Genomic DNA, 26,949 nt, shown 5'->3' on the forward strand with positions numbered 1-26,949 from the left:
TATGTCATTACTTTTTACAGTGGGAGATAGTAGTGTGGGTCTACGCCTATCTACCATGCAGAAAAAACTGTGTTAGCTGCTTAACACAGTTTAGTAAAAGGGCCCCGATGTGTGGATTTGATAACATCAAAATTCAATGGGTTAATACCACCTTTACTAAATACAAACAACACAGTCAGAAGTAGAATTATACTCACAAGAACTTTACATTGCACATTGCCACACAGCAAACACGTTAGCGACTTTAACGCAACTTCAATCTTGATGCTTCATAGAAAATGTCGTTTTAGGCTTTTTGAAAAGAAGCTGAAGCACTCATGTGCTCCAATTATCCAATCAGCACATAGTTGTTTTCTTTGAAGAATTGATCAGATCAAATGTTTAACATATGTTAAGTGGTGTATACCAGTGGAAGTAAAATAGACATTTATGTGCATATTGCTTTGATGTCTTTTCAAAAAGCCTAAGCTGGCATTCCATCCTCTCAATGTCTTTACATTGATTCCACAACTGGACATAATACACAGGATGGGGTCTTGCTAGTTCCCCAGATAGGAACAAGCCTCCTTTTCCCTATCACTGATCTCTCTATATATTTACTTCTTGTTAACGTGAATTATTTACTACAATCACTCCCCCCCTTTCCTCGCAGTGCTCAGGCTCCACAGAGGTGTTTGTGGTTCAATGTAGAAAGGCTGCCAGTTGGTGGTACTCAACTGGCTGAGCATCACAAAGAATCATGGGTGTGGAGGACAGCCCTAGTAGGGGTATCACTAGGGGTCATTGGCACCATTGTGGATTCAGGACCAATTGCCCCACTGCAATCCAGGACCCACTGCCTCACCAGTGCTGACCCCCGCCTAAGTCCTACAGTGGAGGATCAGGAATGGGTGGAGGGTAAGATGGGGGATGATATTTTTTGATTAGAGGGGTGGGGTTTAGTGAAGGGCAAGCTCTGAGTTGATCCCACAATTCATAATGATGGTGTTGGGCCTGTCATCGGGGGGAGGGCAGAATTCTGGGGCTGTTGTTTGGGGGGTCATGGTTGGGGAGGGTGTTGGCAGTGTGTTGAGGTGTGTAGGGTCCCCAACACACTGCCAACACCCTCCCCCAACACAACCATAAACCCCCCTCAATCCACACCCCAACAGTCCCAGAATTCCCCTTCCCGATGCCAGGCCTGACACCCCTGCTATGAATTGAGAAATAATGATTTGTGGACTATAAGCCTTTTGAAATATATATCCTGACTGATTTCTGTGCATAAAATACCATTTTCATATATGGAGTTCAGGCACAGACAGAGTCTGAAGTTTAATACATGTTGCTATTAACAGTGTAGATAAAATACCAAACAATGAATTAATAAAACCATGTTTCCTCAGAATAGCATTTACGCATCAGTCGTGCTTCACTAGAGATTTGAATGACTTCTTATGAAAAACTCCAGCCATGCGAAGTGTATGACATGACTATGATCGTAAGCACAAAATTCAAACATGTCAGAGACATTTCAGTCTTGTGACTTATGATCTGCTTCTGGAAAAGAGGAAATCTCTACAGACTACTGAAGCGTGGTGCGGAATATAATTTGGTTTCAGAATGACATAACATATAGGATTGATGTCATTAAAATGAACAGACTGTACTATGCAAGAATATATTAAGTTTTCATGCTAAGACCCTCACCCCTAATCGTTATTACAATTACAGGGTCCAAACAGTATATTTATGAGGTGTGTGCAGCCAAAAATTGTCATATTGTGGTGTTTCTCATGTAATTTCCAGGAAAGTTCTTTCTTTGGGGGGGGGGGGGGGGAGGTTCTTTCATTTTATCATTACAGGAGCAATATTGTTAAGATTGCATGCTCTTTCGTAAGAATGCACACTATTGACGGCACACATGACCTCCCCCCCCCCCCACACACACACAAAATGTCATGTTTTTTATTTGTCAGTGACAGGAAATTATATGGGAAATGCTATTGATATTTTCTGTGATCTTTTTTTTGATTATTTGTAAGAAGTCTTTATTTGGTATTCACAACAAAAAACAACATACAATATGGTCTTTTAAATGAATGCAGTCTCCGAATATTCATTCTCCCTTTATGTGCAATAAGGGACGCTACATCTGAAACAGGCAACACCGGTCCTTGAATGCCACAGGTAGATCAGGAGCTGAGGATATCCACTGCCGCGCAACTTAAAAAAGATCTATGAACTAACTAACTTTCGCAAACTACTGAAGACTCATCTCTTTAACAAGACATACCACAAAGATCAACAAATATGAACTCCTTAACGTATATCCAGGAATGCCTTACAACACTTGCTTGTTAAACTACCATCATGTTTTTTAGATATCATGTTACTCAAAATCCTCTGTATTACTAAATGTATATTTTCTTCTACATTTCCACTATTCATGATGTATTGTAAGCCACATTGAGCCTGCAAAGAGGTGGGAAATGTGGGATACAAATGCAAAAAAAAAAAAAAGTAAATAAATAAAAAGATGGTGAAAAAGAAGCTATTCGGCATGGAGTATAAGGTAACAGGAGAAGAGTGGCCTTGTAGGCAAGGGAAGGAAGGAGAAACTTGGATGGAGCTGGGACCGATAGGATGATGAGATGCAGTGGAGGGTAGATGTAGGCAAAGAGGGTGAGTAAAGAGAATGGGAATGGAGGACTAATGAAGTGGGTGAAAGATGGGGGAGGAATTTAGGAGACTGGGTAAGGGAGAGACAGAAGGGGGAATGGGGTGCTGGAGAGGGAATGAGAGGGAGTTGGTCAAAGCCAGTAGGTAAATGGATACTAAGGATTAAAGAGTGAGAGAAAAGTGGGGGGAAAATAACATAAAATGAAAGATCAGTGCCAGACAGATGCAGAGAAGGACAAGAAGAAGACAAGAGAAGAGCAAAGAAATGAAAAAGTTAATCTGGAAAGGAATTTAGGAGAAGATTGACTCATGGAAAGTGGAAAAGAGACTGGGAACAGCCCAACTAGAAAAATAGGATGCTCAGACAACAAAGGTAGAAAATAAAACATTCATTTTATTTAATGCTTTTTAAGAACTAAAATGTGCCTGCTTTGTGAAATGTACATTTTTTCCTATTGTTGTATTTTGCAGAGCACAGGAGAAAATACATTTCTGTTTCTCTTTTACCAGTATTTGCACTGCTTACAGGGTCTGGCTTTCTTGAAGAGATCCATATTTCAGTTTTTGTGGTCTGGCTTTCTTGAAGAGATCCATATTTCAGTTTTTGTGGGCATGTTTTTTTGTGGTTCCCTATTTTGTATCACATGAGGGTCTGTCCATGTTCTGCATATGTAACTTAGGTGACGGATTCTGCTAGCATGTAGTGTTTGTGTAGAAATGTATAACAGTCCAGCCTGTTCCATTTTCCAGTAGCAGGTATATTGGTGCTCTAGGGCCCAGTGTAATATTTATAGCACTGTCTTTTCATAGGTGGGTTAGGACTGTTGTGTGTTAAGTCTTCTGTATAGGTTTTGATTGTCTTTTTTTTTGTAGGGTTTTGTGTTAATTCATAAAGTGTCTAGCCCTATTGTTTTTGATATGCTGGCTTCATATTCAGCATTTTAGTCTGGTGCATGTGTGTGTGTGTTTTTTTTTTATTGTAATAGGCATAATGAATGAGATGTATATATGCAAATGAATATGCAAATGTGCCAAGCCACACCCTTTGCCCCCCCCCAAAATGAAACAAACTACACCCATGGCTCAATGGTTCCTCTTTCTGGTTATTCAATTGATTTCTAGGTAACCATTTGAAAATCTTTCTCAGATAGGTGTTGGCTGATAATAACTGTCTTGTCATAGCAGCTGGTTGGCCTGTGTTGTCATAGCCTAGGTTCTAGGCATTTACATCACCAAAAGGTATATATATATATATATATATATATATATATATATATATATATCTTCAATTTTTTACTAATTGGTATGTGTCGTGCATTTGATACTCTGCCTTTCTGTGGTTTTCATATTATATACAGGTAGTTTCTCATCAAAATCTCATCTTATGTTATCTTGTAAACTACCTAGTCATATGTGGTATAGAAACATTTTTAATCAATCAATAAATAAATCTTTTGTACTTGGGGCAATGGAGGTTTAGGTGACTTGCCCAAGGTCACAGGAAGCTCCAGTGGGAAATGAACCTGGTTTCCCTCGCTCTTAGCCCACTGCACTAACCATTAGGTTACTCTTGCACTCCCTTTAGGAGTCTCAGTATAGAGGTTAAAGTTTTCACAATCAGGGGTTCCTCACTGGTGGAGTTTATTGAAGTCTTGAACCTTTTTCATTTTGGCTAGAAAGCTCTCATCCAAGGGCTGGCTGCTCGTGTTCATGAAGATGACTGAAGCCTTTAGAAATTTTGGACATGGAGTCCTCTTTATCCTGCTGGTGCTTGGGAGGCATCAGGAAAGCTGAGGTAGAAGAGTAGAAATCTTTTGTCTTTAGCCCTCTACAGTATGTCTCCAACCCCTTGATAACATTTCCCACAGTGGAACCAGCTTTTCACAATCTGCAAAGGGTTAAGGCAGTGATAACATTTTGTGTGAAAATCAGCCTCCTCCATCTTTTGCCCAAAGGGTCAACACTTAAACTCCACCAGCATAACGTGAGAGTCAGTGAGATCAAATTTCTGTTTTGGAATTAATTGCTAATGGTCTTCTTCTGTCTTCTTTATTTTTAAACCTTAGTTGCGATATTTTTTTTGCCCTTGCACAATAAAAAGACAACATGAACACATCCAAGTGGTAGCACAGATGAGAAAAGACTAAGGAGACAGAACAGGAAAGAGATGATCTGTGAATTCTTGCACATGTCCGCAAAGACATCTAATTCTTTTTGGGTTCTTAAGAGGAGTTGCCTGTCTCAGTGCCATCACTTAATGTCACCCATCTGTGTGGCTGATATATCCTGCTGTCTACAGAGGTAAGCAACTTTGCTTTATCCTCTTGCCCCAGAGCAGAATTAAGGAACAGTGGTTAGGAAACTTAACACCGCTGCAAGTTGGGTAGCTTGTGCATATGAAAGCACACAATCTCAACCTATCACAACTATACATACTGCATCTGCTTTTTGGGTAAAATAAGAGCTCTCAGTCTGGTACCTTTCAGAAACAGTAAACTCAACAAGAAAATGTTACACAAACTGCATATTTATTTATATGCTTATAGAGTGAGTACAGTCCTCTAAATTCTATACTATTGGATCACAAAGCATATTCAATTAAATGTATCTTTATGTTTACTTCAATTTGCTTTACCGCTCTTCATACTGCATACCAAAGTGGCTTACAATTTTTTATTTATTTATTTATGAATTTTAAACTTTACATTTATGCAAAATACATAAATCATAGAATATACAGAAAAATATAATGACATGAAAAGTAATATTTTTATCCAGGCACTATAAAGTAGATATCAGTTAGTCCACATTGAGGAGATCCAAGAACTAGGAACTTAGAACATTTATAACACAGTTACATTTGTGTAGGAAAGCATTTTCTAAGGGATGGAAGGATTAGAGTTAGCGCAGCCGATTTAGCGTATGAGCCAGGGGTAATGCCAAGTTACTCTTTACTGACAATAAATTCTAACAGCTTTCCCGGATCAAAGAATATATAATTATTGGATTCCAAAGAAATATAGCATTTACAGGGAAACTTAAGTATAAAGGTCCCTCCCAAATGAAGGACCCTTCCCTTCATCGCTAAAAAGTCTTTTCTTCGTTTTTGAGTATCTCTGGAGAGATCAGGGAAAACTTGTATCTTAGTGTGGCTTACAATTGAAATCATAAAAGAGAGGAAAGGAACTCCATCAATTAAGGTAGAAGAGTAGCAGAAGACCAGAGTGACAAGACAGAGCACAGGCAAGTAGATTTTCATATCCACGTTTCAAATTTAATAATATTTGACATACTGCCCTTTCAGAGTGATTTACATAAGTAACAAGGCGGAGTGCCCCAGGTGCATGAAGCTGACATTAACATGGCACAGTGCACCTGATGACCCTGTGCCCTGGGATAGTTTTGGCAGGGTGCCTGGTGGGCAGTGGCAGTATTTTCCCACTGTGGCCAGGTGATACTGCACCAGGCTGGTGGTGAGTGTACCCGAGCCTGGATGGGTAATGATGCTTGCAGTTGAGATAGTTGCACATTGAGTTGTACCCCCTTTGAGAGTGGCGGGGGAGTTCTGGAGTTTTTGGAAATTATCAGTCTTGCTTATGGCGGCGGAGTAGAACACTTACAGCTGGCTCAGGTACCCTAGTTTATGAATATTTGTTGCATAATCATTGTTTGGAATAAAGCTGCAGCTGCTGTTGCCACTCTAATTTCAAGAGTCTGTGTGATTACTTATCAAGTTACATATGTGACACCAGGGCAAGGTCCATGTGTTTTGGTTGCCTATGTTAATCATAAATATAGTAATAAGAATGGAAATATAATGTATTATAGGGAAGAAAGAGTGAGAAAGGAGTCCAAAGCAGTCAAACCACAAGGTGACTAACTGGCAGAGGTTAAAAGCATCATTAAATATAAAAGTTTTAAAGCCAGATTTAAACTCAATAATCGTGGGGAAGCCTAGTGGTTAGGGTGGTGGACTTGGTCCTGAGGAACTGAGATCGATTCCCGGCACAGGCAGCTCCTTGTGACTCTGGGCAAATCACTTAAGCCTCCATTGCCTGCCGCATTGAGCCTGCCATGAGTGGGAAAGCGCGGGTACAAATGTAACAAAAATAAATAAAAATGAGTGAACAGGTGAATTTTTCAGGTGAGCCTGGAAACACTGATAGGAGGATTCAACTCAGAGCAGCAGGAAGCACAATCCATAGAGAAAGAGAACCAAAGAAAATGGCAGAATGCCTAGTTGATTCAACCCTGGTTTATGCCGCAGTGGGAATGACGAGACAGTAATCATGAAGTGAACAGAGGGAGCAAGCATGAGTGTGTAGTGTGATTGCAGAGGACAGAAAAAAAGGGATTGCCAGTATTAAGACCTTATGGGCCAAAGTTAAAATTTAAAATGAATCCTGTATTGCACTGGGAGTCAGTGGCACTGAAGAAAGAGTGGAGTAATATGAATGTTTTCACGTGACATTCTACTCTGGTGAACATGTTTTCTTCTGTTTACAAAGGTAAAATGAGAAGAAAAGTTTTGTGTTTTTTGGAATGTCAAGCATGTAGAGGATCAGTTGGTTTATATAGATTTTTCCTGTCAGACTAATTTCTAAGGGTTATGGAGTTACACCCAGAGGACAGATCCTGAAGTAATGCAGCCTCGTAATGGCTCAAGGAGACAGCGGGAACCATGATGACTATTGTGGAAGGAAAAGGAGCAAATGGCAGAAATCTTGGCTAATGGGCTGCTTAAATAAAAGGGTTTTTCTTTTGATTCCTTTTCTCTTTTTTTGCAAAGATTCAACAGTTTTATAAAAGAAATCCAACAGGCTAGCCCAGTAACTTGGTGGCAGAGTTGTGCACTGCCATGCAGATGGTCCCCAGTCAGATCCCCAGATTGGGAAATTTATATCCCCCTGGATCGGCTGGAGCTGGGGAATCTGTAGAAGCAGTGTCCAAGTAGTAACATAAGTCCAAATTCCAGGATGCCAAGCAAAATTTGCTGAGGACACCTGGAAAGAGGGGAGAGGATGTGTTGCATCTCTGTGAATCTAAAACAGAAGACAGGTAAAGTACATTGGTGAATAGGGAGATGTAGTGGAGTTAGAAAAGGTTCAAAGAAGAGAGACCAAAATGATAAAGGGGATGGAATTCCTCCCATATGAGGAAAGGCTAAAGAGAATAGGGCTCTTCGGCTTGGAAAAGAGACGGCTGAGAGGGGATGTGATTGAGGTCTATAATATCCTGAGTGGTGTAGAATGGGTAGAAATCAATCAATCAATTTTTCACTCTTTCAAAAAGTACAAAGACCAGGGGACACTCAATGAAGTTACATGAAATACTTTAAAATAATTAGGAGGAAATATTTTTTTCACTCAAAGAATAATTAAGCTCTGGAACTTGCTGCCAGAAGATGTGGTAACAGTGGTTAATGTATCTGGGTTTAAGTTCCTGGAGGAAAGGTCCATAGTCTGTTATTGAGATGGACATGGGGAAGCTACTGCTTGCCCCAAAATTAGTAGCATGGAATGTTGCTACTAATTGGGTTTCTGCCAGGTACTTGTGATCTGGATTAGCTACTGTTGGAAGCAGGATACTGGGCTACATGGACCACTGGTCTGACCCAGTATGGCTATTCTTATGTTCTTATGTTTTATGTTACAAGTGTGCAGTAGGGTGACTGCAGAAGATAGGTGAATGAGGTGTGCAAGAGGTGGATGAATATACATTTAATTATTTCTTTGTTTATATTTGGCTCATACCATTATCAGTTGTAGCTCAAAATGAGTTACATGCAGGTACAGTACATATTTTTCTGTCCCTAAAGGGCTGACAATCTAAGAGACCCTTGCACCAAGCTGTGGTAAGCACTATCAGCTGCTTACTGCAGATTAAAATGGCATGCCACGGAGCTCGCTAAGGTGTCCTTCAGTAAGGTGCACATGTGCATGCGCTAAAATATGAGTGTGGGGTTTTTTTTTTTTAGCTTAGGGACATGTCTTGGAGTATAGAGTGGGCATTTCTATGCTAATCAGTTAGTGCATAGGCATAATTGCATGCTAACTGATTACCACAGGATTAGTGCGTGTGCCCTTATGTCAGACTTTCTAGGGCAACCTGGATTTGTGAGCCCTTGGGCCACTGCCAAGGAGCGGCAGCGGCAGGAAAACCACCCCAAACAGGAGACCAGGCAGAACTCAGACGGGCTGATAGGAACAGGACTGGAACCGTCGGACTGGAGCTGCAGCTGAAGTAGAGCATACTGGAACAGGCAAGGCAGGAACGGCTAGGCTTCACCTGCGCTTTACCGCCATTCCCAGAGGTTGAGCCCCTGGGTGCGGGCGGCCGGCAGGACTATGAGACAGAAGGGAAAACTCAGAACTGCAGGGTCAAGCAGGCGGCCAGCAAACAGACAAGTAGCCCAGGAAACAAGCAGGAACAGAGGCAGGCAGTAACAGTAGAATACTTCAGGAACCAAGCGGGGTCAAAGGTAGGCAGCAAACAGTAGAATACTCCAAGAACCAAGCAGGGTCAAAGGCAGGCAGCAAACAGTAGAATACTCCAGCAAACAGGCAGGGTCAAAGGCAGGCAGCAAACAGTAGAATACTCCAAGAACCAAAGCAGGCAGCAAACAGTAGAATACTCCAGAAAACAGGCAGGGTCAAAGACAGGATAAGAAGTAACAGGGTAGTACTGCAACAACACTCACCGACGACAAGCTCATCAGACGACCTCTGTTGCAAAGGCAAACCAGAAAGTTCCCAGGTGCTTGATAAAGGCAATCCAGCTGAGGTCACGAATAAGGGTGAGGCTTGATTGCAGGAACAGCAGAGCACGGCTTGGCAAGAACAGGATCCAGGAATGGACTAACCTGGACTGGACTGGATTTCAGGATTTTCCCCTAGGCTTCAGGATTTACACATAGACTTGGCCTGGCTGGAGGAACCCCAAAGCAAGTCCAACCGGGAACATAGTCACAATCGTGACACCTTACTGCCTCCAAATAGGTGGTGGTAAGAGCTAATTTTTATTAATGGCTATGCACTCATGGCAACATTAGCGCATTACTATTACATCAGAAGATGGAAAATCAGCCATTTTCCAGCCGCAACAAACTGACCTTGGCTCATGGAAAAGACCCGTGTAAGGGCATGCGAAGGCCACGTTTTGCTGCAACTTTGTAAAAGGGCCCCTAAGTTTGTGCCTGTGGCAATGGAGGGATAAGTGACTTACCTAAAGAGCAGCAGCGTGATTTGAACTGGGATGGCAGATGATGTTTAATGTGAGCAAGTGCAAAGTGATGCATGGTGTAAGGAGGTTGGAGGGTCTAAGCAGGTCAGGAGGAGGTTAGGGGGCCAAAGGCCCTGAGAGAAGGGATCGGTGGGGGGTGGGGGGTAGGTCCCAAAACCCGGTATGGCCCCACGTGGAAGGGAGGGGGAAAAGGACTGGAAAGAGCAGCTGCTATGGCAGACGAGGGCCAGAAGGGAGAGCAGGGATGACAAAGCTAAATTCCCTTGGGTTAGAAATCAGTACAAGATTCCTTCCATCTGGGAGGGGGAGGAGGTCTCCAACCAACAGCCTAGCAGAGAAGCAGAGTTAATGGAGTGCTTGGAGGAAGGAGAGTCTGATGGACCAGCACACCAGGTTTTGGAGGAGCCGGTTGACATGGACTGTAATTGTACTTTGGGGCAGAGTTGCAGGGACTGAAGGCAGTGGTGGTCACAGGAGTCAATTAGCTGTGTTGTGGGCAGTGTACTGCCATTCTGCAACCACCCAAGCGGAAAGACTTTTAAAACTGAAACCCAGGCTGTTGAACTGGGGAGAACTTGGATTTAAAGGGAAGTTTTTTTCTTGTTGCTTTTGTTTTGGAAACTGAATGGGACTTTAACCCCCTTGAACTGAGATTTGTGGAGGAGGGGAAATAAACTGTTTGGGAACTAAAAGCTGTGTTGTCTGGAAGGACTTTGTTTGTGGACTGCTGAAGGGAGCCTACCACCCCCTGAAGGTTTGCTACCGGGATTACAGTTATTACAGTGGCACCCCATATGGGACTCGATTGAAGCTACTACAGAGCAGCCGGAGTGAAGCTGGCAAGGCCACCCTTAGCAAAGCGAAGACCAGCGGTTACCCCAGGTAAGAGGTACCTGAAGGGGGATCAATGCTGGATTGAAGTGTGAAGCTAAGGGAGGAACACAGGTCATGCAAAGGAACCCAGGTGGGGTCGTGTAAAAGGGGAGTGGTGGGAGAAGAGCAGTACAAATTAGTAATTAGTGGAAAATAAAAGTGGTATCGCACTTGGTGTTTTTGGTTTTCTTTTCAGGGTATTCCAGACTGGCAGGATGGAGCAGAAGGAAATGCTTCACTGGATGGCTGCGCAGTTTCAGAAGCAGCAGGAGGGGACTCAACAGGCCTTGCAGCAAGTGGTGGAAGCTGCCAAGGAACAGCATGTACCTCTGCTCCAGGCAGGGCAAGGTCAGATGCAAGCCATAGGGAGCCTGTTGGATAAAGTTGCAGCCCCGTGTACAGTGGCCGGTTTACCCATGGGGGTAGGAACTCCTCAGTTTGTACCCTTTTCTTTGGGATGAATGGGGGAGGGTGATGATGTGGATAACTTTATTGCTACATTTGAGAGGATCGCAAGGGCAGTGCAATGGCCGAAAGAACAGTGGGCTGTTCTACTGGCGGGAAGCCTAGCTGGGGAAGCTCTGGCTGCATACAGGGCCATGCCTGCGGACAGCTCCATGGATTATGAGCAGGTAGTGGCGGCCATTAAAAATAGATTAGGTCTTACTAGAGACCATTATAGGAGACTTTTAGGGAGACTACTACGGGGAGGGAAGTGTGGCCCCGGGCTTTTGCCCAGAGACTGAAAGACAGCCTATAAATGGCTGGAGCCGCAATAGAAGACTGCAGAACAGGTTGTGGAGGAGATTATAGTGGAACAGTTTTTGTTTGACATGCCCACCCCAGTGCGCGAGTGGCTCATTAAGCAAGGGGTGCGCTCATTGGAAGGGGTGATTCATGGAGCTGATATGTATTTTGAGGCAGGAAGACAGCCTACTAACCCCTTTCTCCTTAGTAGCAAAGAGGGTATGGGTCAAGGGGGAAGTACTCATGCCAATATGGGGACCGGTGGGAAAGAGGGAGGAGGGTCGTAGGGACCCGAGTCCCAGTCCAGGGGGAAGAAGGTGTTTTAGATGTGGGAAGCCCGGCCACATGCTGAAGGAGTGTAGGGAAAGACTAGGGTTTGCGGGACATATGGGAACAGACCCCGAGGATTTCTTCTTTCTGGAGGTTCAGGTGGGAGGGGTGATAGTTAAGGCCTGTTAGACTCGGGGGCCAATCAGTCGATGATGTCCCGGGCCCTGTGGAATAAGATCCAGAGCACCGCCATGGGGGAAGAGGGCGGACAGTATGTAGGAATGATTCGGATTAGGTGCATACATGGGGCTTCAACCGCCTACCCTGTGTTCAGGATCCAACTACGGAGCCCTCTGGGGAGAGGGTGGCTTAATGTGGCGATCCTGCCAAAACTGCCTTTTGACCTCATTTTGGGGAGGGAGTGGGAGCTGTTTGTACGGGGGGTTGAAAGGGGACACAGGGTGGGTGACTACCCGGGCCTCAGAAGGCTCGGAGTGGGTCGCAGGATAGGGGGGAGGATTCGGTAGGTCAGCTCTTCCCTTTCCATGAGGAGATAATGGAGAACTGGGGAAAGGGAGGAAGGCTAGAGAAACCACGGCAGGCGGAGAGGCATAGCCGGGCTAGGGCCCTAAGGAGGTTGGGGAAGGAGAGGCTATGCCATGGAGGCCCCAAGACGTGTGGAGAGATTTCCCGCTTTTGGCCAGAGCAGAGAGATGACCTAGTAGTAAAAAGGGCCTGGGAACAAGTGGAATGGGGGCCTTCAGGCGGGTTCCCCGGTTTCGGGTGGTGGAGAGATTGTTGTACCGGGAAATACAGGATCCGGTGGGGGACCCCGTGCGAGGCCAGCTGGTAATTCCAGGGTCTTTAGGAGCCTTATTCTAAAAGGGACCCATGACCATCCTTTAGCAGGGCATAAGGGCTCCAGAGTACAGGGAGCTGAAACAGGTGCTGGAGCGTTTTTATTGGCCTGGCGTACATAGGGAAGTCCAGAATTATTGCCAAAGTTGCCCCTGTTGGAATAATGTATTGTATTTTACATGCATTGCCTGTCAGCAATTTTTTCTCTGTGATTACTCTGTGACCTCTGATGTGAATTGTTCTGAGAGGTCACACCTATGCAACTTCCTGTGGGGGTTAGGCACAGCACATGGAGCTCAAGGTCTCTCCTAAGCTGAGGATCTATGGTGTGAGCATCCATTACCATCTAAACACATGGAAAGAGCTGATAATCCAAATGTATAGTATTATGTTTATATAAGCCTGTCTGAATATAATCTAACTACAAACTGTGAGTAAACAGATGTTTTGTTACTTCAACTTTAAAGTGACTCAGCAGTGAATTATTCTGGGGTGTATGTGAGAGAGATGAAGAAAAGAAATTAACATTTCTAAAGCTGAAGCTGTGTGTATAAAATCTGCTAATTATTTACTACAAATAATCCAACAGCCCCTCCTGTCAGCGGTTGGTGGACAGATACCCTCCCAGGGCACCTATGGTACCATTGCCTATTATTGGGGAACCAATGCGAAGTATGGCTATGGACATTGTGGGACCCCTCATCAGATCACCTAGGGGGTTTTGCATACATTTAGTAGTCATGGATAGGGCCACTAGGTTTCCCTGGGCCTCCCAATGAGAAATATACAAGCTACTGGTATAGCGACCGAATTGGTCAAGCTTGTCTGTGAGTGGGATTCCCACGAGAAATGCTTACGGATCAGGGGTCCAATTTCAAATCTAGACAGTTAAGAGAACTGTGGGAAGCTTTTAACATACGCCACAATTACCACAGCTGCCTACCATCCCCAGACAAACGGGATGGTAGAGCGATTTAATAAAACCCTTAAGCAGATGTTGAGGAAAGGCTTGAAAGGGAAATATGAGGATTGGGACCAGTTGTTACCCTATGCTTTATATGCATGTAGGGAGAATATCCAAGCATCCCTAGGGGTATCCCCCTTTGAATTGGTCTTTGGACAATTGATGCGGGTCATTCTGGACATAATCAGGAGGCATGGGTAGAGAGAGAGGAAGAGCCCAGGGAGGTTAGTACATACCTGAGGGAATTAAGCACAAGGATTCAGAGGGTCACGGCGTTTGCGCAGGACACCCTGGGGCAGAGCCAAGAGAGCCAGAAAGGGTATTATGACCGGGGCACAAAAGTAAGGAAATTTCAAGTGGGAGATAAAGTGCTCGTCATGGTGGCCTCAGACCCCCATAAGTTTACTTCTCAGTGGAAGGACCCTACATGGGTGACAGCCAGAGTAGGCCCATGGACATATTGGGTAAGGCATGTGAAAGGTAGGATTCAGACCTACCATGTAAATATATTGAAACCGTTGATAGAGAGAGAAGGGTTTGTGGCGGTCCCTGAAGAGGAGTTGGGTCCTCAACTAAGTGATGTACAGGAGGGGGGGAAATCCGTTATTGGCGAGTCTCTATCCCCTGGGCAGAGGCCAAACGGGTAAGGGAAATGATAGAGGAGTTTCAGGATGTAACAATCCCTACCTGGGGAAACCCATTTGGTGGCCCATGATAACATCACCGAGCCTGGTAGGATTGTAAGGCAAAGGCCCCATAGAACACCCGAATTTAAGAGGAAGGAAATTATAAGGCAGGTACAGGAAATGATGGGCTTAGGTATCATAGAGGAATCGGTTAGTCCCTGGTCCAGTCCAGTGGTGTTGGTACCAAAGAGTGATGGGTCTCAGAGGTTTTGTATAGATTTCCGAAGGGTGAATGCCATATCCCGGTTTGATGCTTATCCCATGCCCCGGATAGATGACTTACTGGACAAACTGGGGTCATGCTCAGTATTTAACTACCTTAGATCTTATGAAAGGGTATTGGCAAGTGCCGCTGACAGAGGAGGCTAAGCCAAAACAGCCTTTGGCACCCCTATAGGGTTATTCAAATTTAGACGAATGCCATTTGGGTTAAATGGGGCGGCGGCGTGCTGCCAACGATTGGCTGATCAGTTGCTGAGGTGGCATTTGGACTACGCAGCCGCATACATGGATGATATTGTCATTTTTAGCTCAGATTGGGAGTCCCATTTGCCCAAAGACAAAGCTGTGCTAGAATCCCTCAGGCAGGCGGGCCTAACAGTGAACCCAAAGAAGTGTGTGTTTGCTAGTGAAGAGGTAAAATACTTGGGATACATTGTGGGAGGGGGGAGTTATCAAACCCCTAAGGGATAAAGTGCAGGGAGTGCGTGATTTTCTGCTGCCCACACACCAAAAAACAATTGAGGGGGTTTTGGGGGCTGATAGGATATTATTGCAGATTCATTCCTAGATTTGCAGAGAGATCAAGCACCCTTACTGACATGCTGAGGAAAAGGTGCCCTAATGTCCTAAGTGGACAGAGGCAGGTCATGGGGAGTTCCAAATGTTGAAAGACCTCCTATGTCAGGAACCGGTCTTAAAAGGAATAGATTTTGAGAAGCCCTTCTGTTACAGACGCCTCAGAGACAGGCTTGGGGGCTGTGTTATCCCAAGAGTTTGAAGGGGAGGAGCACCCTGTCCTTTTTCTGAGTAGGAAACTGCACCCGGCAGAGCAGCCATTACGCTGTTATAGAGAAGAAAGGGTGCCTAAGAAGTACTGGGGATAGACAAGAAGGTTTGGGCAGAGTTCTGGGGGGAGGGGGTAAATCCTTACCCCACTATCATGTGAATATACAGTGGTGGAAATAAGTATTTGATCCCTTGCTGATTTTGTAAGTTTGCCCACTGACAAAGACATGAGCAGCCCATAATTGAAGGGTAGGTTATTGGTACAGTGAGAGATAGCACATCACAAATTAAATCCGGAAAATCACATTGTGGAAGTATATGAATTTATTTGCATTCTGCAGAGGGAAATAAGTATTTAATCCCTCTGGCAAACAGAGACCTAATACTTGGTGGCAAAACCCTTGTTGGCAAGCACAGCGGTCAGACGTCTTCTGTAGTTGATGATGAGGTTTTGCACACATGTCAGGAGGAATTTTGGTCCACTCCTCTTTGCAGATCATCTCTAAATCATTAAGAGTTCTGGGCTGTCGCTTGGCAACTCGCAGCTTCAGCTCCCTCCATAAGTTTTCAATGGGATTAAGGTCTGGTGACTGGCTAGGCCACTCCATGACCCTAATGTGCTTCTTCCTGAGCCACTCCTTTGTTGCCTTGGCTGTATGTTTGGGTCATTGTCGTGCTGGAAGACCAGCCACGACCCATTTTTAAGGCCCTGGTGGAGGGAAGGAGGTTGTCACTCAGAATTGTACGGTACATGGCCCCATCCATTCTCCCATTGATGCGGTGAAGTAGTCCTGTGCCCTTAGCAGAGAAACACCCCCAAAACATAACATTTCCACCTCCATGCTTGACAGTGGGGACGGTGTTCTTTGGGTCATAGGCAGCATTTCTCTTCCTCCAAACACGGCGAGTTGAGTTCATGCCAAAGAGCTCAATTTTGTCTCATCTGACCACAGCACCTTCTCCCAATCACTCTCGGCATCATCCAGGTGTTCACTGGCAAACTTCAGACGGGCCGTCACATGTGCCTTCCGGAGCAGGGGGACCTTGCGGGCACTGCAGGATTGCAATCCGTTATGTCGTAATGTGTTACCAATGGTTTTCGTGGTGACAGTGGTCCCAGCTGCCTTGAGATCATTGACAAGTTCCCCCCTTGTAGTTGTAGGCTGATTTCTAACCTTCCTCATGATCAAGGATACCCCACGAGGTGAGATTTTGCGTGAGCCCCAGATCTTTGTCGATTGACAGTCATTTTGTACTTCTTCCATTTTCTTACTATGGCACCAACAGTTGTCCTCCTTCTCGCCCAGCGTCTTACTGATGGTTTTGTAGCCCCATTCCAGCCTTGTGCAGGTGTATGATCTTGTCCCTGACATCCTTAGACAGCTCCTTGCTCTTGGCCATTTTGTAGAGGTTAGAGTCTGACTGATCACTGAGTCTGTGGACAGGTGTCCTTTCATACAGGTGACCATTGCCGACAGCTGTCTGTCATGCAGGTACGAGTTGATTTGGAGCATCTACCTGGTCTGTAGGGGCCAGATCTCTTACTGGTTGGTGGGGGATCAAATACTTATTTCCCTCTGCAGAATGCAAATAAATTCATATACTTTCCACAATGTGATTTTCCGGATTTAATTTGTGATGTGCTATCTCTCACTGTTACCAATAACCTACCCTTCAATTATGGGCTGCTCATGTCTTTGTCAGTGGGCAAACTTACAAAATCAGCAAGGGATCAAATACTTATTTCCACCACTGTATGTTGGCAGTGGAAAAATCTATAAACTTTATGGTTCACATGTTCAACTTGTCACTAACTCAGTTTTTCTGTAGAAGAACCGGCTCCTACTTCTGAGGGAGGAGAACCAATAATTTCTGCCTCCATTTTCTTGGGAAACTTCTTCCCCTTAGAAGGTTGATCCGGCTTTGTTCCCCTGTTCCAGAAGGTGCAAAATGAGGGACTCAAGGATGTCCAACTGCTTCAGGTTTTCCATATTGGGTTTACCCATATAGCTGGCTGTGAGGAGGGTCTGAGAGGACTCTCTCTTCCAGCTTCACATAGATGACTTACCAGTCACATTGGTTGTTTGGTTGAGGTTTACTGGCATGTCTTACTAGCAGGTGGCCTGGCAAAAGACATCTTCCTACTTTGTGGAGGTACAGGGGGGTTCATCTGCTTCCAATGCCAGGGTACCTTGGACTGAGTGACTGACTACCCTTGTTTTTTCCATTGGTCCTTTCTTCCCCGATCTTGACTTGCTATACCACTGGACTTATCTCACACAACTTCTCGGCTCGGCTTACCAAGATGGAGATGGGCTTACATTTTATATCTGCATGATAGGTTTTCAGATCGGGTATGAAGATTCTTAGAAATAAGGCTTTGAACTCTGCATCCTCCATCTCCTGGGGATTGGGCTCAAAATAATAATATGCCTGTCTTAACTCGAATGCTTAGCTCTTGGGTGACTGACCTTCTTTGCATTTCATCCTATATGCTACATGGCGAGCCTCAAATGGATCTTTATTTGGCCCATAATGCTTAATAAGGGCCTGTTTGAATGCTGCCAAATTCGGCTTTTCATAAGGCGACATGTTGGCTAAGACTTGTTGGCAGGCATCTGAAAATGTCCAGGGTACCAGGGCAATGATATCCGCATCTCTTTCCAATCCTAAGGCAAACTATGGCTTTATGACCTAGCTCAGATGATCCTTCATGGATTCTGCCCCTTCCCTGCGAATGGTGTTACCATTTTCCTAAGCTCCATTATCCTCTTGCTATGGTTCACTGGCTTAGCCTCACTGGAAGATGACCAGGACCTGGGAATGTAGGAAGGGCCCTCTGGAACTGGAGTTTGGGTGTGTAACTGTGACCTTCTATGGCTCGTGATGCTCTCCAGCCCTCTTCTAGGAGTGCTGACTGCCTGATGAAGCCCGGAATAGCCCCTTGGTAGCTCCTCTATGCTTTCCTCACTGTCCAACTCAGTCCCCTACTTGGGAATGTGATCATCTTCTGAGGTCAAAGTAAGCCTTTCAGAATAGCTGCTTCCCCAACCTCTACACATATGCCAGCCGATATTCAAAATGATTTAACCAGCCGGAAACGGCCACCAACCGGTTAAATCGCTTGAACATGGCTATCCAGTCATTTTCAGCAGCACTTACCCAGTTACCTTTGTTGAAAATGACCGGTTAGCGCTGAATTCAAATATGGCTACCTTGTGGACATTCCATGGGCAGAATCAGGATAATGATTCTGCCTATGTAAACTGCTTAAATTGGGCCACATAAATAGCAGTCTTATCTTTAAGTGGTTTGGCTTATGCGGGCAAGGGCTGAATATTGACTTAGCTGGCTCAACTTCCTCCCCCCAGCATTGAATATCCAGGAAAAATGCCTGTGTTGGGCAGAATAATGCGCATTGCCACCAGCTGAATATTGGGGGGATATCATATGTCTGGCTCAGGTGTGAAAAACACAGGTGTGAATTTCCATGGAGGTCAGTGTTTAAGCAAAATGCTGGCCACCACAGTTAAAATGAAATTAGATTTTCAGCACCAGCACCCGAATATCAGCCGGAGCTGAAATTTTGGTTTGAGCGCCAACCTGAAAGTGCTCTCTGGTTAACACTAACCAGACTGCTAACTGGATAAAGATAGGACAACCTTTTCACTGTCTTAACTTAATCTGGTTAGATAGCTGAATATCGTTGCTCACCAAATAACCTCTGGCTTCACCAAAGCCCCACCCATGCACTGCCTCAACATTCTCCAGAGAGTGCCGAGGTGGTCGAGAGACATATTCAGGGGTACTGCTAACCAGAAAGTGCTTTTGAATATTTGTCTCTGTATCTATATTCACCACGTACATATAGGGCTAGATTCTGTATATGGCGTCCAAAATTTAGATGTGTTGGAATAACATACATAGTGCTATTCTATAAACTGCATCTATAGTAAGATGCGGTTTATAGTATAGTGCATAGGCTGGGGGAATGCACGTGCATCTAGGGGCGGCCATTACACCACTGAAACTTGTGTAAATGCCTGCACTTAAATGTATGCACGTTCCCCTGAATTCTTTATCACTGGATGTAAATGTGATTGACACTGCTGACACATCCATACTCCCATGGCCACGCCCCCTTTCAGCTATGTTGGTTAGAATTTACAACGTGCCCTCTTTTTTTAGAATATACCTAAAAGAAGCGTGCATAAATTCCAATTATTGCCAATTAGTGATGATAATTGGTTGTTATCAGTTAATATTCGATTCAATTCAGGTCTTATATACCGCTAATATCCCCTGTTTTAGGGTTCAATGTGGTTCACATCATCAGTGGGACAGAGGTTGGTACAATATTATAGTAGGACACTGGGTGAGTACAACCTAGTTGGTTAGATACAATGTTATATAACACTATAGAGTATGAGGGTGATAAGTGTTTCATGCTGTAGTTCTATAGTCCGATAGCTCGTATCCAATTGAATAGCACAAGTAAATTGGCTGCGTGCACAATTTAATGCACTATACTTGCAATGCTTTATATATAGGATCCGGGGATAGAGCCAATATGCAGCCCATGGCAGTAAGTGGCTTCTAAGCTGCTCATAGCCAAGGGCTGATATAACCCTGGATATTCAATGCCAGGGCATGTGTAGCTCCCGGCATTGAATATTCGAGTACGTATGACACCTAAGTTGCCACTCCACCCTAATTCTGCCCCTAGGCCCATCCCTAACTTAGTCAGTTCAGGGATAGCTGATTAGTGGTGTATTCAGTGGCACTACCTGGTTAACTGCACCTGAATATTGGCCACCAGCTAGCTCAATGGGATTTAACTGGCAACAAATCTGGCCTGCCCGGTTTAAACCCTTTTGAATACTGACCCCATAGCTTCCATATTGATTTTAGGTCTCTTGTACCCTTCCAAATTAGCTATACCAGGCATCCACAATTGGGAGGATAAAAGAACCAAGGCTACGTGCATATGAGAAAGTCAATTGTTTATTTATTTACCAAGTACAGATACAATTGATAGTTTCTCATGAGAGATCAGTACAGTTACCTAAAGAGTGCTCACTGTCTGCATCTCTGAAATACTGTTCTGATTCTGCTGCTTATTATTGTTTGTTTCAGACAATGATTTACATGACTTTTTCTGTAATCATCCTTCTCATAGATTATTATCTGATTCTCACCATCTGCTTTCCTAAACCCGTTTAAACCACATTCCCCTTTTTGTTTACCCTAGTTTCTTCCCAAGGCCTGCTTGCCTGTAAGGGTATAATAATAGACCATAAATTCCTGCAGGCTCGTCAATCTCTGATAGATTCCAGAGTCATACAGACTTACCAATCTCTGGCCTTTTAACCCATTCCATAGTGCATGACTGTGCTCATAATTCTACAATATACAAGCTTTACAATTACTATATATATACATATACATACAATATATATATGGAGATATTCATCAGTGCCCATTACACATATAGGAGTACATGTGCACCAAATTAAAGCACCGGAAAAGATCAGCACCCAGCGCTATTCTATAAGGGTGCTTCGAGTTCAACACCCTTTATAGAATAGCAGATTGGGGGAGAGGTCTATATATGCCATGGAATCAATACCTACGAAATGTAATCTCTGAGCGGCACCTAGATTTAGGTGTGGTATGAAGAATACGCTTAGTTGATATATCAGTGCTTAAAGCTACTTGTCTCCATTTATACCAATGAAAACAGGGCGTAAATCCTGGCGCATAGATTTAGGTGCACTGGGCCATATTCTATAACTACGCATGTAAATTTTGGAACGCCCATGAAATGCCCATTTCCTCGCCCATAACCATGCCCCTTTTTGCCTGCATGCATTAGAAGTCAGGCACACTGCATTACAGAATGTGATTAGCGAGTTGTGCATATATATTTCTAATTATAGCCAATTAGTGCTCATTATTGCTTGTTAAGAGCTATTATCAGTGCTGATTAGCTTGTTAAGCCAATTACGTTACACGCATTGTTATAGAATACGCTTGGATTTCAGCACAGATCTCTAGGCACGGTATATAGAATCCAGGGGATAGAGCTGATTCCCATCGTGTAGGTGGACTTGTATAGTACGTTTTTGCAGTTGGGCAGGTGAAGTAGTAGGTAACCTCAGGTTCCAGGGTTTGCATTTCTTGGTGATAGTTTAATCATGCACAGTCATCTCAGAATCGTACCTATATGTGGGCGTGCAAATTTGGGCACCCTTTATTGAATCCGAAGGATAGTGCTGCTAAATATCCATGTGTGGCTGTATGAATAATTGTAAGCATAGTGGGCAAACCCTATATATTTGTGTCATTTGTTCCTGGTATTTTTGTTTGTTTTGTTCTAGAACTAAGGTCAAGTGTGCACACTCCTTTTTAGGAATGCCCACTATCCCCCTAATTCTATAAAAGTTGCCAAAAATTATGTGCCCAATTTGCATACTCATTTTAATTTAATAATGAGCCAGTTAGCGCCAATAATTGGATTTTTAACAAGCAATTATTGGTACTATTTAGATTTCATTGGCATTTACGGGTGTAAATTTAGGCATGGGATCCTTCCTGAAATTTACATGTGATCTGAAAAAGGGGGCACGGACATGGGACGGTTATGGGGATAATGGGGGTGTTCCTATAAACAGAATAATGGGGATATGCAACTAATGTAGGTGAGTACATTTGCACCACATTTCAGCTGGTGCAAATGGCCGTGCCTAAAGTTAGGCATAATTCCCAGGTGTAAGCTCTGTTCTAGAAACCATTCCTAACGTTAAGCGCGGCTTATAGACTAGTTCTTTTTTAGCACTGATTCTTTTGGTATCATATATAGAATCTAGTCCTATGTGCAATGAGGGCACAGTTTTCTTACACTGATCATGATTCTTTGTTTAAAAAATTTTTTTTTAATTTGTAGCATTTCAATATACAATCAAGCAATAATAATAAAGTTGTATAGCAAAGCATACACAGTACATTGGAAACTAATATCCAAATATGAGAAAATAAAAAAGAACAAGAACCCCCCCCCCCCAAAAAAAAAGCTAATGTCCACAAAGTGAGGATTCCAATAACACAATCAGGAGGAGATAAAGAAAAAGGATAAAGGCACATTGTCCATAAGGGAAAAAAAACCTGAGATGTAAGATTAAGGAGCTTTCATATTACTTATCCCCAATTCCAACTGCTGAACCTATATCAGACACTGCCCAGAAGGTTATCAAGTGACAAGGTTCTCAAAAATAATATTTTACAGATTGATTTACATGGAAACTTAAGATGGAATGAAGCTATTATCAAAACAAAATTACAGAGCATATCCAAGGACTGGATTACTGAGACCAAGTCAGCATGGCTTTTGTGTGGGGAAATCTTGCCTGATCAATTTACTTCAATTCTTTGAAGCAGTAAACAAACATGTGGACAAAGGGGAGCCGGTTGATATTGTGTATCTGGATTTTCAAAAGGCGTTTGGACAAGGTACCTCATGAAAGGCTACAGAGGAAATTGGAGGGTCATGAGATAGGAGGAAATGTCCTATTGTGGATTAAAAACTGGTTGAAGGATAGGAAACAGAGAGTGAGGTTAAATGAGCAGTATTCACAGTGGAGAAGGGTAGTGGGATTCCTCAGGGGTCTGTGCTAGGACTGCTGCTTTTTAATATATTTATAATGATTTAGAGATGGGAGTAACTAGCTAGGTAATTAAATTTGCTGATGACACAAAGTTATTCAAAGTCGTTAACTCGCGACAGGATTGTGAAAAATTACAGAAGGACTTTACGAGACTGGGAGACTAGGCTGCTAAATGGCAGATGACGTTTAATGTGAGCAAGTGCAAGGTGATGCATATGGGAAAAAAGAACCCGAATTATAGCTACGTCATGCAAGGTTCCATGTTAGGAGTTACGGACCAAGAAAGGGATCTGGGTGCCGTCATCGTAATACACTGAAAACCTTCTGCTCAGTGTGCTGCTGCAGCTAGGAAAATGAATAGAATGTTGGGTATTATTAGGAAAGGTATGGAAAACAGGTGTGAGGATGTTATAATGCCGTTGTATCGCTCCATGGTGCGACCGCACCTTGAGTATTGTGTTCAATTCTGGTCGCCGCATCTCAAGAAACATATAGTAGAATTGGAAAAGGTGCAGCAAAGGGCGACTAAAATGATAGCGGGGACTTCCCTATGAAGAAAGACTAAGGAGGCTAGAGCTTTTCAGCTTGGAGAAGGGATGGCTGAGGGGAGACATGATAGAGGTATATAAAATAATGAGTGGAGTGGAACAGGTGGATGTGAAGCTTTCCAAAAATACTAGGACTAGGGGGCATGCAATGAAACTACAGTGTAGTAAATTTAAAACAAATCGGAGAAAATTTTTCTTCATCCAACGCATAATTAAACTCTGGAATTCGTTGCCGGAGAACGTGGTGAAGGTGGTTAGCTTGGCAGAGTTTTAAAAAGGGGTTAGTTTCCTAAAGGACAAGTCCATAACCACTACTAAATGGACTTGGGAAAAATCCACAATTCCAGGAATAACATGTATAGAATGTTTGTACGTTTCAGAAGCTTGCCAGGTGCCCTTGGCCTGGATTGGCCGCTGTCGTGGACAGGATGCTGGGCCTCGATGGACCCTTGGTCTTTTCCCAGTGTGGCATTACTTATGTACTCCCAATTGTGCTATTCCAGTATGTTGCTCTTTAAACAGGTTACCCCTTGTCACAAAATGCCTAGCCACCCACCTGGGGTTACCCCACGGCTACTTAGAGGGTCTAACCCCAGAACTGCTCAGGTCTGCCTGCACCTGGTGCTTGCGCTCTACACTAGCATCTTCCTCCCACCGACTGGGTCACAACCACCTCTGGGCGAGTCTTCCGCTCTCAAATTACCTCCAGTGATTTCTAGGTTCCTGGAGCCCCACTCCTAGTGGTCCCACAGGTGGCAGAAAGCACTCACAGACCCAACACACAAGCTACCAGGATTCTTTATCAGTCCAGACAGGCCGAGGCAATAAACATTATTTACAACGAACAAAAAATGTGCAATCAGCAAACAATAACAGGTAACTGAAATATGGATCAATTGTAACACTAAATAAACTTGTTTACTTTCTAAAAAGTACCTGGGGATATCAGGACATATAGTTGCTCACCACTTATCAAATATAACTGTTTTTTTAAAGAGGCTTCAGCAAAGAGCTTTCTTTCTCTCTTCCCTGGTTGAAACTGAAGAAACAACCAGCAACTGCTGGGTAATTTCAAACTCCAAGCCAATCAGAGCCCAGAAGAACATTTGAAAAAAAGCTGGTTACATCCCTGCAAGGCACTTCTTTTATCTGTGTTAACTAAAAGTTCTTTGTGGAGGAGTAGCCTAGTGGTTAGTGCAGTGGTCTTTGATCCTGGGGAAGTGAGTTTGATTCCACTGCAGCTCCTTGTGACTCTGGGCAAGTCACTTAACCCTCCATTGCTCCTGGTACAAAATAAGTACCTGAATATATAAACCACTTTGAATGTAGTTGCAAAAACCTCAGAAAGGCAGTATATCAAGCCCTTTTCCCCTTTCCCTTCTCTTTGTAACAGCTTAAAATATAACATGCACCACCTGCTGGCCAAACTAGAGAAATACACTTCAAGAATCAACAAAGGCAATTCTATAGACTTAAAACACATTAAGCCCCTTTTACCAAGCTGTGGCAAAAGGGTACCTGCATTGGTATCAACGTGTGTTTTCACATGTGCCGAGGGCACATTTTTACTGCAGTAGATAAAAGGGAAGTCTCTCCTTCCTGCAGGAAATGGCTGTGTGTCAAGTAAAACACTTGCCACGTAGCCATTTTGGGGGAGAGCCTTTACCACCACCCATTGAGGTGGCGGTAAGGGCTCCTGCACTAACCCAGTGGTAACAGGGCAGTGTGTGGCACTGCCCGATTACTGTTGAGTACACTCTGGTGCTACAAAAATAAATAATTTTTGTAGAGCCGGATATGACAGAACGCTAGGGGTGGGAAGTTCTGATGGGCTGCTGTGGTAGCTTGGCAGTACTTCCTGTTTAGCGAGCGGTAAGCCCACATTAGGCTTACTGCTGCTTAGTAAATGGGGCCCACTGTTTCTTCACACTCCTATCTTGAAAATAGCTTCTTAACAAATTATCCTGTTGAACTATTAACCAAAGTCACAACCAATTAGCCATACACTGATCAGCAACTCCAGAGTGTTCAAGAGTCAGCAGTACTATCTCCAAAGGGTCTATCCATAATAGTCCTTCTCCCAGGTAAATAAAGACACACACTATATTTGAGAATAGATCTTTAGATAGAGGCAAGGCTTCTTTTAAGTAACTTTAAAACATGTTTGTACATTTGGGAAGCTTGCCAGGTGCCCTTGGCCTGGATTGGCCGCTGTCGTGCACAGGATGCTGGGCTCGATGGACCCTTGGTCTTTTCCCAGTGTGGCATTACTTATGTACTTATGTACAGTTTCTTTGGGGAAATGTTCAATTCTTTTGGAAAGGTTAGTGATCTCAAGTTTCAATTCTATATCATGTTATCTATATTTTCCAACTTATAGCTACTTGCAGAGACATCATTCAGCAAAGTAGCTTGAACAGTTTGAACTTGTAACACAGACTGAGATATAGTTTGCCAAATAGCCAATGTCCCAATAGTATTCTTTAATTTTCAACATTTCTTCTTCCTGTTACTGATCATTACTCTTCACTTTAATTGTCAAACTCTCACCCAGGGGGGGGGTGGGGGGGGGGGCACGGACATAGGGCTAGGGACCGGAATGTTAATTGAGGAGGAAGCAAAGTTGAAAGTTCACCTAAGCTGGCTTTGCCTTGCACTGGCCCTGAGAAGAGAGATAGAAGAGAGATAGACAGGATGAGCAGATGACACACTGAGGGAGTGACATGCATATAGACACAAAAAGAACAGGCAGCAGGGAATGACACACATACGTGCAGGGAGTGACAGGCTGAGACTGAGACACACCCCCACTGACTAAGGAAATGACACAACCACACCACACAAGCTGCCAGGGTATGGCGGTATGTTACACCACCATACCCAAGCTAAAAGAAGTGAACAAAAAAGACTTTGTAGGCTGCCAGACAGAGGGTAGTGTAGAGAGCACTTGCCTTTTACCTGGTTTGCAAATTTTTCAAGACATAGGAAAAGCACCAGGGAAGGCCATATTGAATGACCAAGGAAACAAGAGGTCAGTCTATCTGCAAACTCCAAGATGGCAACCCCCCCCCCCCCAAAAAAAAAAAATAGACCAGAACACATGAAAATAGCGAAAGAAAATTTATTGATAGTGATCAAACCAACTTTTTTCCTATGTAATGTTTCTGTCCTATGACTATCTGCCTGCCCTCCATGGGAGAAAAACATCACACTGTGGGAAAAACACGGCCTGTGTCAGTCATTGTTGGTTTGATCACTATCAATAAATTTTCTTTCTCACTATTTTCGTCTGTTCTGCTCTATTTATTTTGCCAAAATCGTACTTACTGACAAAGAATACATAACACGTTCAGTAACAAGGACATTTGAATTGATAATGTGGGATGTATCAATTGTTATGTGGCTAAAACTCTCCTTCCAAAAGGGTG

This window comes from Microcaecilia unicolor, chromosome 3, assembly GCF_901765095.1.
Source record: "Microcaecilia unicolor chromosome 3, aMicUni1.1, whole genome shotgun sequence".
NCBI lineage: Eukaryota > Metazoa > Chordata > Amphibia > Gymnophiona > Siphonopidae > Microcaecilia > Microcaecilia unicolor.